The 12,256-nt window shown below is 42.9% G+C and overlaps 1 protein-coding gene across 4 annotated transcripts in view; it reads left to right on the forward strand.

Moving 5' to 3' along the window:
• The window catches only part of DLG2 (discs large MAGUK scaffold protein 2), an 835,907-nt gene that overhangs the window by 35,867 nt on the left and 787,784 nt on the right, over nucleotides 1-12,256 (forward strand). The gene's annotated exons all lie outside the window — the stretch shown is intronic.

The raw sequence follows: 12,256 nt of genomic DNA on the forward strand, positions 1-12,256 counted from the left end.
TGCTTGCTGATGGGAGCTGTCCTTCAGCACCATCTGGAAGGCCAAAAGTTCCCCAACCCCGGACTACAGCCTTCCAGTGGTAGTGCTTCTAAGCTTGTATTCATTTAGAAGGCCCTTAGAGTCAGGGAGATCTTAGGTGCTGCCTGATTCATTATTTCCCTCCCTGTTCTCTAAGATTTTTCGGAAGGCGTCTCTGTTAAGGGGTTCTCCCCTGGCTCAGATACATGGCTCATATCCAGTAGGGGAAATGCAGTATTGTGGGCCTGATTCTGTGGGAATTCTTTCCAGTGGAGATCAGGCAGAATCCCTCCTTGTTGAATTTCAGGGGATTGACAAAGACAGCTCTATTTCGGTAGGCATTTTAAGCAAGTTTCCCAGCTCCAACCCCAATCTTTTGATTAATTGTAATTGATTTTATCTATTGCTCTTTGCAATCTTACTGTACACTGCTTAGAAATCTCAGCAATTAGGCTGGTATGTAAATAATTGATGTAAATGAGATTGTGTGTGTGTGTGTGTGTGTGTTTTAAACATTACCCTTCCTCTAAGGAGCTCATGGTGACATACATGGTCTCTCCCTGTCCTCTCCATTTTATCCTCATAGCAACCCTGTCAGGTAGACCAGGGTGAGACAGACTGGCCCAAGGTTACCACTTAAAGAACTGCTTGACTCAGTGAATTGAAATTCGAATCCAGGTCTTCCTGTCTGAGTTAGGCTGGCTGGGGCAGAACCCTCCAATTTGATCCAGCAGAACAGTTTTTGTATCCTTTTTATATCCTTTCAGTCAGGGTGTAAAAAAATAAAAATAAAAACCACAATAAATAAACAAATAAATCCTGTGTTGTGGGGAGGGGGTTGGACTAGATGATCCTCAGGGTGCCCTCCAACTCTACAATTCTATAATTCTGTGATTCTATGAAATAATAAACAAATAAGAGGCTGGCGGCCTTTGACAATTCCGCAATGGCTTTTTTTTTGGTGTGTGTGTTTTGCGAATGCTTTTACATCCCTGAGATGCCACATTCATGCGTTTATTGAGATATTTTCAACACACTGATTGAAATACAGAAAATGCCATACCATTGCAGGGAGAGCAGAGTCAAGGAAGTCTCGAGCAGCTACCGTTAATAGTTTAATATCCCTTATGGCTAGTAGAGATAATCCAAAGGGATGCGTCACTGCAGAAATGTAGGTGCCCTACTTAACATGAAAAAGCTTTTCTCATAATGAGCTGCATGCCTTTTAGTTTCCATGAGATACTAGCAATGAGTACAGTCCCATTAGCACAGCGCAACACTGATCGGACTCCTTCTTTCTAGGCGTGGCACAGGTGGGAGTGTGGGCGAGCCCCCTATCTAGAGATGCTGTTAGATTCGTACACACACATGTATTTTGGATGCATGCTCTTTTGTTCCTTCTTGGCAATTACAAGCGATATGTTGCTAATTGGAGCCCCTTTCATATTTTTAACATAAATTCTCACCAGCTTTGTAGCTGGAAGCTGGCCTCAACATTCGGTCATTACCTCTTTTAGCTTCCCAGAGTGAAATCTAAGTTCAAAGATCTGGTTCAAAGTCTTTTTTATTTTATTTTTTAAGAAGCAGGCAGCCTTTGGAATAAGAGTTGCCAGCTGACCAGGAAACCCGCCTGGTCTGCTGCTGTGCTTTTAATAGGAGCTTGGTCTACAAAAATAAGCTAGATGCTTTCTTTTCCACACCTACTGCTATTGTTTGCAGATCACACTGCTGTTATAAAGGGCAATAAAGAAAAAAATGGTGACTCTTGCTTGGAATGTAGCTGCAGAACTTGGCTTCATTGCTCTTCTGTTTATTGTGCTGTATAAAGGCTGAACTCCCCACCCTTTTGCGTTTTAAAGCAATCCTCATGGAAGCTCACCAGCATTTTAGTGCAAATTTATTCTAATACGAATTTATTTGGATGCATTTTTGCCTAATACGCTCATTCTTGCAAAGCAGTCTCTCCTAATATAACACATTTTCATGTGCTATTTTCACTAGAATATTCAGTTTTTATGCACACTGTACTTGGCTAGAGAATGGCGCTGCAAAAGTCAGAGAATTTCAAGCGGCTGCGTTTCAGTTCACACATTGTTTTGGAAAGTGCGTGTTAGGAAAGTTCTCATTTGAATGTGAACCAAATTTACCCCCCCCCCCCCAATCTCTAGTTCTGAGCAACAAAATGTCTTGGGCAGGTGAGTCAGAGCTTGAAGCCAAAATAATAAAAAGTCTAGTGCCATGTGTGTCTCCAGTCAAAAGCCGTTCCACTAGCAGAGCGCCACCGCAAGTTATGTCTAGCCATTGATAGCTTTCCCTTCAACAAATTTATCTACTTCTCTTTTGAATCTTTTGAATCCACCCAAATTGGCAGCTGCCGCCACCACATCTTGTGGCAGGGAGTTCCACAGTGCACTGTGTGAAGGAAGTGCTTCCTGTTATCTACCTCAAACCTGCTGTGTTCGTTCTTTGTGTTAGTAGTTTGCTAGAGAGCGTGACATGTTGCTGCTTGTGTGTGCAGCCAACTGCTCAAAAAGTTGAAGGAAAAGCAACTCAGCCCTACCCTTAGGGCCCTCGTATTTACGGGACCGCCTCTCCTGGTATGCCCCACAGAGGACCTTAAGGTCCATGAATAACCATAGTTTAGAGGTCCCGGGTCCTAAAGAAGTCAGACTATTCTCCACCAGGGTCAAGGCATTTTCAGTGAGACTAGGGCCCTACAGGATTTAACCTCCTTCTGCCGGGCCTGTAAGACAGAGCTATTCTGCCTGGCCTTTAATCTGAATTTAGCCTGATCTTTTATTTCCCTTCTCTTCCCCCCTCCCCTTTCTATGAAGATTACCTGCTCTGGGACCCCACAGCTAATTCTCCCGTGGCCTCTTCGCTGGCCCAACTAGGACTAATTTAGCCAGCTAGCCCTGGTGACTATCTAATGTTTATTGGATGGATTTCCCCCAAATTGATTTTTGAACTTTGAATTTTATTGTTATTCATGCTTTTATACTGTATTTTATGCTGCTTTTATGTTGTATTACGATTAAGTGTTTTAAATTTGTTGTTAGATGCCCTGAGCCCGGGTTTCTGAACTGGGAAGGGCGGGGTATAAATAAATAATAATAATAATTATTATTTCAGAAACAACACTCAAGTTAAATTTCTCCTGTCTTCTGAAATGCCTTTATTCTGTGTTAGCAACCAAACCGCTCTGATGATTGCATTATATCCAGCCCAATGATCCAGCAAGCATCCGTCGCTTTAGTTAAGAGACAGACACTTTAGGGTCTCGAAAGGCAAGTGTTTCCTACCTGTTATATGGAATCCCATCAGAAAAGATGTACTTTTGGAAGAAGAAGAATTGTGCGGGGGCTGGGGGGGGGGGAGAGAGGCTGCCACAAGATCGAATCTGTTTTCTGCCAATTCACATTAGCCTGAAGCGCTTACAGGATTATCGACTCACTTTGCGGGTGTCAGGAAAAAGCTCTGGAAACTAAAGATGCACCCCCCCAACATTTATCTGATGAAAATAAATAATAATAATAATAATAATAATAATAATAATAATAATAATAATATCTCACCCATCTGACTGGCTTGCCCCAGTGACTCTGGGCAACTTCCAACATAGATAAAAACATAATGAAACATTAAACAATTTTTTTAAAAAAACTTCCCTATGCAGGGCTGCCTTCAGATGTCTTCTAAAGGTTATGTAGTTACTTACCTCCTTGGTTCGGGGGTCACATAACTTAATACCCGCCAACATTTCTTTGATGGAAAATAGGGACGTCCTAAGGAAAAGTGGGACATTCTGGGATCAAATCAGAAAATAGGATGGCTTCTGTAAATCCTTCAGATTTTTCCAATGCAGTTTTCAAGCCAAACGGCATATGAAAAATGTGTCCATAAAAATTCACAGAGTAGTGAAAATACAGTGGAACCTTGGTTTTTGAACGTAATCCGTTCTGGGAGTCCGTTTGACTTCTGAAATATTTGAAAACCGAGGATCCAATAGCTGCCAGCAAGTTCAATGGGGAAAACTGAGACATGTGCCTTGGAAGCCGAAATTGACAGATTTCTCCATCGCTACCAGGCTCACAAAATTGTGGACACAACCCTGTGGAGCCCTGGTCTGAAAGTGATCTGTTTCCTCTTCCTCTTTTATAGTATTCAAACTTTAATAAGTCCTCACTTGAAAACATTCTGATACCTAGTGGCCTGTTCTGCAAATAGCTTTAAACATTGGCTCTGACACCATTTGACATGACCACAGCTTCCCAGGAAAAACAATTATTAACGCTTATAAAGATGTGAACAGTACGACTCTCCAGAATTCACCTCAGTTTCAGGTGGGGGTTTTTTGGGGCGTTTTTTTAAATTTTAGGTCGGCAATAAATTAGTTAAATAACAGTGTGCCCAATTTATGTCACCAGGTGGCACCATTTAACAGTAGTTCACATTTCTGTTTGGTACAGGAGAGTAAGTTCTTTCCCTTTGTCATCCATATGAATGAGTTAGGAAATAATTCTCCTTTTGCTTTACTTACTCCTCATTTACATTTAAAGAGTTTTAACCGAATGCCTCATTCTTTCCCAGCTCTTTTGATGCGGAGAGTACTAGAAGTGTCATAGAGCTGTAATGTTATTTCATGGAAAGAATTTCCCTTTCTGCATTTCCAGCTACGTCCCTCATTTGTCTTGAGTTAAATGCAAAGACTTTACGGTTATGTCTATGTAGGCACGCTATATAATAAGCCTTTATTGCGCTTAGAAAGCTTCTGTGGATGTGCATTACGTGCTTTCTCAGCAGAATGGCCCCTATACCAAGGAAATAATTGCATTAATTGGCTAGCAGCTTTTTATTTCTGTTAGCCAGGCAGCTTTGCTCAAAAAAAACCTTACGGGTCATCAGTATGTGGACCGAGAACTCCCAGAAGTGCAAGCTGGATTTCGAAAGGGCAGAGGAACCAGAGACCAAATAGCAAACATGCGCTGGATTATGGAGAAAGCTAGAGAGTTCCAGAAAAACGTCTACTTCTGCTTCATTGACTATGCAAAAGCCTTTGACTGTGTCGACCACAGCAAACTATGGCAAGTTCTTAAAGAAATGGGAGTGCCTGATCACCTCATCTGTCTCCTGAGAAATCTCTATGTGGGACAAGAAGCTACAGTTAGAACTGGATATGGAACAACTGATTGGTTCAAAATTGGGAAAGGAGTACGACAAGGTTGTATATTGTCTCCCTGCTTATTTAACTTATATGCAGAATTCATCATGCGAAAGGCTGGACTAGATGAATCCCAAGCCGGAATTAAGATTGCCGGAAGAAATATCAACAACCTCAGATATGCAGATGACACAACCTTGATGGCAGAAAGCGAGGAGGAATTAAAGAACCTTTTAATGAGGGTGAAAGAGGAGAGCGCAAAATATGGTCTGAAGCTCAACATCAAAAAAACCAAGATCATGGCCACTGGTCCCATCACCTCCTGGCAAATAGAAGGGGAAGAAATGGAGGCAGTGAGAGATTTTACTTTCTTGGGCTCCTTGATCACTGCAGATGGTGACAGCAGTCACGAAATTAAAAGACGCCTGCTTCTTGGGAGAAAAGCAATGACAAACCTAGACAGCATCTTAAAAAGCAGAGACATCACTTTGCCGACAAAGGTCCGTATAGTTAAAGCTATGGTTTTCCCAGTAGTGATGTATGGAAGTGAGAGCTGGACCATAAAGAAGACCATGGGACTCTCAAGAGTCTCCTCCAGCACAGTAATTCAAAAGCACCAATTCTTTAGCAATCAGCCTTCTTTATGGTCCAGCTCTCACTTCTATACTCGGAAAACCATAGCTTTAGCTATAAAGACCTTTGTTGGCAAGGTGATGTCTCTGCTTTTTAAGATGCTGTCTAGGTTTGTCATCGCTTTTCTCCCAAGAAGCAGGTGACTTTTAATTTTGTGACAGCTGTCACCATCTGCAGTGATCATGGAGCCAAAGAAAGTAAAATCTCTCACTGCCTTAGGACGTCCCTATTTCCATCAGAAAAACATTGGAGGGTATGGAATAGGATGTCCCCTGTTTTCATTGGAGAAATGTGGGAGAGTATGCCATCACACACTACAAGCTGTCTAGGGTTGCTGTATTTCAATGGGGGGGGGCAAAGTTGTTGAGCTGTCCTTACAAAATCTCCAGAAAAAAATAAAACTGCCAAAGACACTGCCATATGCAGCCTCTACCCCATTTTTGAAGGATGAATCCTGGCTGTGGCAGCCCTAAAACTGTCCCTACACACATAAAAGTGTTTATAGGCTTGAAACAAAATAAAAAAAATTCCTTCCAGTAGCACCTTAGAGACCAACTAAGTTTGTCATTGGTATGAGCTTTCGTGTGCATGCACACTTCTTCAGATACTCACACTTTTTTGTATCTGAAGAAGGGACGCAGGTGGTGCTGTGGGTTAAACCACTGAGCCTAGGGTTTGCCGATCAGAAGGTTGGCGGTTCGAATCCCCGCAACGGGGTGAGCTCCTGTTGCTCGGTCCCAGCTCCCGCCAACATAGCAGTTCGAAAGCATGTCAAAGTGCAAGTAGATAAATAGGTACCGCTACAGCGGGAAGGTAAACGGCGTTTCCTTGCGCTGCTCTGGTTCGCCAGAAGCGGCTTTGTCATGCTGGCCACATGACTTGTAAGCTGTACGCCGGCTCCCTCGGTCAATAACGTGAGATGAGTGCCGCAACCCCAGATTCGGTCATGACTGGACCTAATGGTCAGGAGTCCCTTTACCTTTAAGGTGCTACTGGAAGGATATTTTTTATTTTGTTTCGACTACCTAAAGGTAAAGGTAAAGGGACCCCTGACCATTAGGTCCAGTCGTGACCGACTCTGGGGTTTGTGCGCTCATCTCGCATTATTGGCCGAGGGAGCCGGCGTATAGCTTCCAGGTCATGTGGCCAGCATGACAAAGCTGCTTCTGGCAAACCAGAGCAGCACATGGAAACGCCGTTTACCTTCCCGCTGTAGCGGTTCCTACCTGTAGCTATTTATAGGCTTGTTCACACACACTGGATACAGACACAACATTCCCTAGTTGTGTGTGTTTGTGTGAAAGCGTACCCCTCTTGATTTGTATAGCTCAAATATTGAGGAGCCACAGGTACACAAGCTGCACACGAGCTTGAATGCTGCATGTGGGTTGCTGTGTACAGCTCAGCTGTTTTCGTAAGGACAAAGCTAAAACAGCCAATGCAATTCTGGGCTGCATGAATAGGAGTATAGCATCTAGATCTAGGGAAGTAATAGTACCACTGTATTCTGCTCTGGTCAGACCTCACCTGGAGTATTGTGTCCAGTTCTGAGCACCACAGTTCAAGAAGGATACTGACAAGCTGGAATGTGTCCAGAAGAGGGCAACCAAAATGGTCAAAGGCCTGGAAACGATGCCTTATGAGGAACGGCTTAGGGAGCTGGGTATGTTTAGCCTGGAGAAGAGAAGGTTAAGGGGTGATATGATTATGATAGCCATGTTCAAATATATGGAAGGATGTCATATGGAGGAGGGAGAAAGATTGTTTTCTGCTGCTCCAGAGAAGCGGACACGGAGCAATGGATTCAAACTTCAAGAAAGAAGATTCCACCTAAACATTAGGAAGAACTTCCTGACAGTAAGAGCTGTTCGGCAGTGGAATTTGCTACCAAGGAGTGTGGTGGAGTCTCCTTCTTTGGAGGTCTTTAAGCAGAGGCTTGACAGGCATATGTCAAGAATGCTTTGATGGTGTTTCCTGCTTGGCAGGGGGTTGGACTGGATGGCCCTTGTGGTCTCTTCCAACTCTATGATTCTATAATTCTAAGACATTGTGCTTCGTTGAAAAAACTACGTGAGAACCTGTGAAAGTGTGTGCACGTGTTGGGTTGACTGGCTAAACTGTTTTCATACACAGGTACAGAGACTGCACACTCCATGAAGTACTGAATGAGTGTACTGCCCAATGGCTTGTGTACATAGGCTGCGCAGTCATTGAACACAGTGTGTGGACACCGTTGTAATTTGAGCACCTTCGCAGATGAACTTGTGAATAATTCCAAGAGGGGCATTGCTTACAGCTCATTAGCCTGTGTGCCGGACTGAGGCAAGCTCAGCAAAACAGCTCTGATTATTTACAGACATGGGTGTGCCAAGTGGAAATGGCTGGATTGAAAAACAGGCTGCTGGCCTGACATCTTCGTCTCATCAGCGCTTGCCATGGGGGGGGGACACACCACCCTCACCAGCTGCTTCTAACCTTGTTGTTGAGGCTGCTGTGGGAATAAATGATCGATTGTCTGCTTCCCTTCTTAGAATTGCCACACAGCTGTTATCAGGCTGCAAAAGTAAATACCAAGCCTCGGAAGAGCAGATGCTTTAATTTTACTTAGGAAACCCCACGCTCCAAAATCATTTCTAGAGTCAAAATCATGTCTCAGGGCAGAACTGTGTGTTATAAGCAGGTCCTGTATTATAGGGGGGGGGGGCATGTAAATTTCACCTTTTGGGGTGGGATCCCACAGCTACTGTATTCAGGGGGAAACGCTGTTGGGTTGAAATTGGAGGGAGCCTCTTGTTGGTTTTACTCACGCGACCCCACACCTCTTGCCTCATAATCTGAGTGCTGTTTAGGTTTCTGCCATCAAAAATAATAGAATCACAGAACCAGGAGGGATACAAAAGTTATCTATTCCAACCTGCTGTTGATGGATAGCAAGACAGAAGTACTGTGTCTGGGGAACAGGGACAGTGCTGGATTTATGTATAAGCTAAACAAGCTATAGCTTAGGGCCCCACTCTCTTGCCCCCCCCAAAAAACCTGGATTTCCAAAATATATGATAAAAAACAAATGAAATAAAACCTACCTACAGCAACAGTGTTTTGTGTTGTGTAGGTTCCTATGATGTAAATCATGGGCCCCGCCTGCTAGATTATGAGTCTTAGTAAATTGTGTTTCTAAAGGAACTTTTGTTATTGCCCAATGCCAATGTGCATTCTTAAATTTGTTATGAATAAAAAATCATTTAAAGTTAGAGTTTAATACAGTAATTATTTTGCTATTAATATACAGTCATACCTCGGGTTACAGCTGCCAAACCCGGAAGTTCCGGAACGGGTTACTTCTGGGTTTCGGTGCGCGTGCATGCGCAGAAGTGCTAAATCGCGCTTTGTGCATGCGCAGAAACGCTGAATCGCAACCCATGCGTGCACAGACGCGGTTTGCAAATGCTGCGGGTTGCGAACATACCTCCCGCATGGATCACGTTCGCAGACTGAGCTTCCGCTGTACTTCTTCTTAATTGTTCGGTTTCTGATAATTGGTTCTCATGGGAAACTTACAGATTCTTGCTTCACACAATTAACTCAAGGCAGTGTCAATTTACTCTTGGCAGAAAGCCAAGGTGTGCCTGGCCTGGCAACAGCTCTCTGATTGGTTAATGACCAGCATTGAATTCTGTTATCTAGGAATGCTAGCACAGTTGTTTCTTGTGGGTGTTAGGAATAGGAGTGCTGCGTATGGTTGGAGAGAGAGAGAGAGAGAGAGAGAGAGAGAGGGAGAGAGGATTTATTTTGCTTTGCTTTGAATGCAGAAACTCTGCTGGTTTTCTTTTCTTTTAATAAATCCTGTAAATAGTTATTCTGCGTGTAGCCGACTAGTAATTTCTGCCTCAACTAGCTTCTGCGCTGTGCAGGAAAACTCTGCTATGTTTGGGCTAAAGCCACTAGAGCTATGCCTGACACTTCAAAATTCTAAGATTAATTGTATTTCACTATTAATATACTTCTTAATTGTATTTCAGTTCAACAATCACTTTGATAATATACATATTTTGTTATGTGCAAATGGCTTGAGATACCTATGAGGTCCATAAATTACCATATAGCATATATTCAACATAAAAAACAGCGACAATTTGTTGTTGACAAAGGACAGCTGGACATATAAAGGGCCCCATTACCTACAGTAGCTTAGGGCCTCATCAAACCTAAATCCAGCCCTGGACAGGGGTAGGCAGGTGGGGGGGGGGCTCCCTGGTCCTGAATGGGGTAACTGTGCCCCTAAAGGACCAGGTGGTGGCCACAGATGGAAGGGTGCTCCAAATGTCTCTCTTGACCAGGAGAAGTCGCTTCTGTTCAGAAGTCTCTCCAATCTTTTGGAGCGTGTGGGCACATTTGCAAACTGGACACATTGTCATGGGCATTTTGCATGTGCTGCAGCTGCACACAGTGTGTTAACAATTTTTGGTGAATCCCTGCTTTCTGCCCTTTGGGAAGGCCTTGACAAAATGTCCCTCCACAGACTTGTCATTTTTCAGGGTTTGGCAATCTCTGCCAAGACCACCTTCCTAAGCAGCGAGTGGATTCATCTTATCTCTCATGCGCACACATTTGCAGGCATTAAAGCGCTATGTCGTGGCGCACAGCTGTCATTTTGCACATTGCAATGCTGAAGTTTATGTATGTAGCATATTGCCAGATAATTATGTTTTCCCCCTCTCTAATATATATTTCACCCAAAGAACAAACATTGTCTAGGCTTTTAAACTGGAGGAGGAAATGCTGTTGCAGAGCAGATGATGGTCACATATGAGGCTTTTAGCAATGTGTAATAAGAGGGGTGGCCCATGATCTTTTATATGGTACCAGGGGTGTGTGTATTATCACAATCACACCTCTCAATCTTATCCTCTTATATCCATCCAATAGACAGTATGATCATGTCTCATGCAACCAACAGCACAGCTGTGGGTGACAGTGGTAACTACAGTACTTACCAGTAATTCACAAAATTCTGCAACATGGAAAGACTCGAGAAAAGAGATTTAAAGTGAGCAGGTTCTTGCCTTTCAAAAGAACATCTTCAAAGAGCGCATTGGGAAGAATGAGGGGATATTACTCATGCAACCTCCTGAACAGGCCGCCTGAATAGGCAGGGGTAGTTATGCTCACAATTTCACTGTAAGTGTTGTGTTATAAAGTCAGAGTGGCTCTACTCGAAATTGCCAGCCATTTCCATAATGTAAGACTTGTCGATTTTACATATGTATTTTTTTTCTGCTCTTCCTGGCTTTCACAGCTTAAATTGGGAGGAGGAAATCTTATCCAAAGACAATTTCAGAATTATTAACCAATGTTTTTTATATATATGGGGGGTGGAACATCTCTTCCAAATGGGAGACATAACTTGCAGTCAAAAATCTTATTTAGCTGCTAATACAAGAAGATGTTGCATTTTCATAAGCTATTCCTTCTCATTCGGCAGTGTTCCTTGGTCTATCTGCAAGATGCAAATGCCTCCCTGGGGGGTTTGAGTTGCTTCCCCTGCCTTCCTTTATTGACTTTCGCCCATTACAAAGACAAGAGCATGCATAATATAATGACCAATTTGTCTCTGTCCTCTAATGAAGCTGAAAGCACAACTGGTTAAATAAAAGGAAGGGCAGAGTAAAGCCTAGACTCACAGTATCTTATTTGGGAAGAGTAATGGAAGGTCTTATTAAGGAAAGAAAACATTCCAAAAGTAGCTGCTCAGGATTGGCGCGGTGGGCTTGTGGCAGGCAGTTGAGCCAGCTTAATGGTTTTCAATAGGACTGCAACATTTAAGGTATTAATTAGTTAATCTATTATGGGTTAATGTATTAATCAACTTAATTATCAGTTCTCTAATTAAGATAAGAGAAAATGCATAGTTTTTTAAATTAAAAAATCCATGGGTTGGATCCAAAGTTAACCCTACCCTCAGAGTTGTTGTTTGTTGTTGTTTAGTCGTTTAGTCGTGTCCGACTCTTCGTGACCCCATGGACCATAGCACGCCAGGCACTCCTGTCTTCCACTGTCTCCTGCAGTTTGGTCAAACTCATGTTCATAGCTTTGAGAACACTGTCCAACCATCTCGTCCTCTGTTGTCCCCTTCTCCTAGTGCCCTCAATCTCTCCCAACATCAGGGTCTTTTCCAGGGAGTCTTCTCTTCTCATGAGGTGCCCAAAGTATTGGAGCCTCAGCTACCCTCAGAGTAGACCCATTAAAGTAATTAACTTGACTAACTTATATTCATTAATTTCAGTGGGTATCATCTAATTATAACTTAGTTGGTTACAACCTTATTAAGCTAGGACATTTTAATCCGGGAGTATTGTTTTTGCTTGTTACTACGGTATGTATATTTGTGTTTTTATATTGTAAAGTGCCCTGTAATCCTTGGATGAAGGGTGGTATAGAAAATTT

This window comes from Zootoca vivipara, chromosome 4 (genome assembly GCF_965207765.1).
Source record: "Zootoca vivipara chromosome 4, rZooViv2.hap1.1, whole genome shotgun sequence".
In the NCBI taxonomy this organism is placed as follows: domain Eukaryota; kingdom Metazoa; phylum Chordata; class Lepidosauria; order Squamata; family Lacertidae; genus Zootoca; species Zootoca vivipara.